The sequence below is a fragment of the Chenopodium quinoa genome, unplaced genomic scaffold, assembly GCF_001683475.1.
Source record: "Chenopodium quinoa cultivar QQ74 unplaced genomic scaffold, ASM168347v1, whole genome shotgun sequence".
Classification (NCBI taxonomy): Eukaryota; Viridiplantae; Streptophyta; class Magnoliopsida; order Caryophyllales; family Amaranthaceae; genus Chenopodium; species Chenopodium quinoa.
In genome coordinates this window covers 1,725,446-1,730,054 of record NW_018744469.1, presented here as the reverse complement: position 1 = coordinate 1,730,054, position 4,609 = coordinate 1,725,446, and the positions used below count along the sequence as shown (strand labels likewise).

At 36.4% G+C, this 4,609-nt stretch overlaps 1 long non-coding RNA gene across 1 annotated transcript; it reads left to right on the top strand.

Annotated features, from left to right (window-relative positions):
• Positions 1–512: 512 nt before the first annotated feature.
• LOC110697604 lies at positions 513–2,673 on the top strand. Its single transcript, XR_002506522.1, has 3 exons — positions 513–874; positions 1,596–1,776; positions 2,465–2,673. It is a non-coding gene; the product is annotated as an uncharacterized LOC110697604 (long non-coding RNA).
• The last annotated feature ends 1,936 nt before the right edge of the window (positions 2,674–4,609 follow it).

Here is a 4,609-nt window from a genome sequence, read left to right as displayed (position 1 = left end):
TCTATGTAGTACTCCGTATACATTAAGCAATACTTCGTATAAGCTGAGTTATCATGACATATGAGTTAATATTTGATTACTAAAATACTTATAAGAAACTGAAGTTGGTGAAAAGTTAAAAACATTACTGAATTACTATAGCTTAGTTGGTAGGTGTTGCAGGAAGCTAGTTCTCACATAACATTGGCAATTCATTTGTCAAGCTGAGGTACGCATGAGCTCGAATGTGAATTGGTGCAAGCTAAGCCGAGCTGCCTAAGCATGAGCACAACTAAGTGTCTAATGACACCTAATTACCGCCTTGTCAGTTTCAATTTCATAAACAAATTAGTTGAATCATGTGTGCACGGCATAAACTGTTTGAAGATGAAATATATCTTATTTACAAATTCAGACAGCTTATATGTTCCAAGAACATTGTATATATTTTGATGCTTAAATGAACACAAGCATTACAGTAACTACTCCCAATTGGTATTAACTTGATGAGTGTGCTTAAATAACAAGTTAAAATCACACTTTAATCAATTGTTTTTAGTACAGATCTCTTGACAAGAATATAACATCCAAATCTTGTCCACCATCATGTTCGTATAAGAAACAGAAACTTTTTGAACCAAGAGATGTGTTGACAATGTGTAATTAAATGAAGACAACTTGAGCAAAATCGAAACTTCAGATGGTATTCATGGTAAGCAACCTAACTTGCAGCCTCTGGCGACAGTACTCAGATACATGGTGATGTGGAAACCAGCTCAGAACTCAGACGGCAACAAAGAACCTGTGAAGAAGGAATATATTGCCCCTTATAGGGGACTTCAATCGCTTTGTCAGTATGACAGCGAAGATGAATAAGCAAACAGAACATAATAAGGTACAATAGTCTGAACACTTTCCTGATTCTATAGGATATCTAACATGAATATATGAAAAATCACTTTTGAGTTTGTTATATAAATGAATCTCCGTATTTGATTAATCTTCTTATTATCCTGTGGGGTAGTTTCAGAGATTAAAATTTTGTTCCCCTGTTTTTAGTCTTATATGGGTTACAATAGATTTTATTTTGCTAGCAGAAATATCCAGATGTTAGTTGATACAAGAAGTTACAAATCCAAAATCAACCTATGATAGTCAGCCTAGCGAATCTGTTAATGAGCTACTTGTGTTTGGCTTGAGAAGCTTTTGAACTAGTTCCTTTGTAATACATAAAGCAACATAAACTGAGTTTTCATGATATATGAGTAATTATAAGATTAAGTCTTACAAAGTTAGTGAGAAGTCCAATATATAATTGTAATTCTATGGATTTACTGCTTCAAGGTTCATTTTCTTAGCTTTAACATTACGAGATCATTACTCAAGTTGAGTACTCGAGAAGTTAAACTCAAACTTGAATTGGTATATTCATGTTAAAGCAGTAACAAACAAATTTCTTAAGTGCCCTGAACTCATTGCTTATAATAGCAGAAAAATTTATCTCTAGATTTTCCATCTCATGACGATTTAATGATTTACCAATATAATTTATTGTCTTGTAGACTTGATTTATATGATTATGTCCCATGTTCAGAACCTTTAACTACTAATTCCAGGGATACTGCTGGACAGGAAAGATTTCGGAGTCTTATTCCCAGTTACATCAAAGATTCTTCAGTTGCTGTTATCGTCTATGATGTTTCTAGTAAGTGCTTTGTATGCTAATGACTTAATAAGGCTCGTGATGCAGGGGTAATTTTCCTGGAGACCAGAGCAAAAGCAGGATTCAATATAAAGGTATGTTAATTGCTCAGTCATAGTCACTTAATATTCTAGGATGTCCAGTAAAGGGGTTATTTCTTATGTAGAATTTATTTATGACTAAATTAGCAAATATGCACAACTTAAGTATTTTTTTTTTCTATAGCCAGCTTAAGGTGCCAGGATCTCTTTTCTTGCTTTAAATTGTTGGCATTACAAGTAGTAGGATCCTGTGACCACTATTCTGTCTGGCATGTATGCTCAGCTCTAGTGTTGATGGCTGCTCCCATTAAGGGTAACATGTCAGCTCTAATTCTTGTATCTTGTTAGAATTGTTATATACTAATAGCATCAATCTATGTGATTATTCAGGATTGTGAAGTCTAGTGGCCTTTAATAGTTAACATGCCTGGCATGTATGCTAAGTTCTAGTGTTAATGGGTGTTCCTATTAAGGGTCACATTTCAACTCTAATTTCTGTATCTTGCCTGAATCGTTATATACTACTAGCATCAATGTATGGTATTATTCAGGATTGTTGATTCTAGAGGCCTGTAATAGTTAACATTGAGCACTCACAAATCACAAACCAACCCATATCTACAAGAGTTAGAAATGAGTTTCAAATATTTACATGATTTGGTAGCTAATGGCTCAACTTAAAAAAATAGAGAATTTTTAGATTCTTTTGATTTATGTCTGATGTTTATTTGTATTGATATAGTTAGATGTGCACTATCGGAATTATCATGCTGCTATTAACTCGAGTTAGCTTGAATCCTTCCCCTACAATGGACATCAATGCTGCCATCGGCAATGAGGACACCAGCTTGGGTGGAGAAATGGCATTGGATACTGCATCCGGTTCATTCACCAAATACAATGCTGGGATTACACTAGTAGAAAATATATATGTTAGTGTTCATATGTCCATTTTTTTTATTATATATATGTTAGTGTTTATATGTCCATTTTTCTTTTAGTTTTTTAAAGTGTAATATTACAAGTTATTGATGAATATATATGTGTTTTATGTATATTATGATTATATATAACTATTTGGTACAATTTCAGTGAAAAAAATGCAAAAAAGAAAAAAAAAAAATTTAATTTTTTTGGGGCACTTTTGGCATCGGTTTTGGTATAGAACCGGTGCTAAAAGTTTTTTTTATAAATATTTTGGAGACTTTTGGCACCGGTTCTAAAACAAAACTGGTGCGAAAATTCTAGTATTTGGCACCGGTTTTCCATAAGAATCGGTGCAAAAAGTCCTTTTTCCCACCGGTTTTGAACCGGTGCGAAATCTATGGGGTTTTAGCACCCCCGAAATACAACCCGGTTCAAAAGCGGTGGGAAAAGGGGGGTTTGAACTGGTGTAGAATTCGTTTGTTCGCCTAGTGCTAGCTTCCATATTCTTGATCTTTACCGGCAAAGTTAAACTTCACAGATCCTTTTGCTTCTTGGGCATCTTATGTTGAACAAGTGCACTCACTTGATGGGGAAGAGTGATGAGCTCATCATTAAGCTTCCACTTGTTGGTGAGAATATCCTTGAGGAACTTGGAGTATAAAGGAATTTGTGTGACAACTTTTATGAAAGGGAGGTTGATGTGCAAATTCTTCATCACACTAAGGAACTTTGCAAACATGTCATTCAACTTCCTCTCCGCAAGTCGACCGGGGAATGGAATTGGCCCATCAGAATTCCTAGCTTCACTAGGAGTCGAAGTTATATTCTCATGTTTAAGCTTCTTCTTCTCCATACTTCTTTATTTCTCAACAACCTTCTCTTCTTCAACTTCCTTATCTTCACCCACACTCTCTTCTCTTTCCTTATTTTCTTCACTATCCCCCTCCTTAGGAACCTCATAGGATGTACCCGATCTTAATGTGCCTTGAAAGAGTCGAATTTCATGATGTTGGAAGGGTTAGTTTGTGATTGTCCGGGTAAAGTAGAGGGTGATTGGAAAGGGACTCTCTCGGCCAATTGAGCTAGTTGTGATCAACCATCTTGTTATGAGCCTTGACCTCTTGCATTTGTTGATTCATGGCTTGAAGTTGTTGAAGAATTTGGGTTTGAGTAGAATCGGGTTGAGATGCTTGCTCTTTACTCCTTTGAGCCGCTTGATTTTGATTGTTGTATTGGTTTTGATTATTGTGTTGGTTATTTCTTAGGTAAATTCCTCTTGGGTTTTGGGTTTGAAATGGAGGTGGGTTTTGGTATTGAGGATTGGAGTTGTATGATTGTTGATCTTGTTGATTCCATTGTTGAGGTTAGTGAGCAAATCTGGGTGGTGGTTGCCTCCAAGCTACTCCACCGCCACTTCCCCTATATCCATCTTGCCTTGTGTTGTATGCCGCCACATGCTCGGGGCTCAAACCTCCACAATAAGATGTATCATGGTTCGTTCCACCACAATTTTCAAAAGAGAAAGAATTAACTTGAGAAAAGCTTGCCCCACTATTGACACTGGTATTCAACTTTGCAAGCCCTTTCGTCAAAAGCTCAATTTGATGTTGCAATTGATCAACCTTCTCCAATTCATACTTTCCACCTTTCTTTGGTGCATTCCTCCTTCTACCTCCCCAAGAGTAGTTCTTCAATAGCTCTTCAATTGTTGTTTCAACTTGATTTTGGGGGACCTTAATCAATTGTCCACCCGCCCCCGCATCCAAGTTAGCTCTAGACATAGGTTCCAATCCATCATAGAAGAATCTCACGAGCAAGCTTTGATTGTTGACAAGGGTTAAATCGGTCGCTACAATCTAACTCTCAATCAAACAATACTTATACGAACACCCTATAACCAAGTACAACGGCAAATAAAGGTTCGGTCCACGAAGAACGGGAGTAACTGCTAATCAATCCT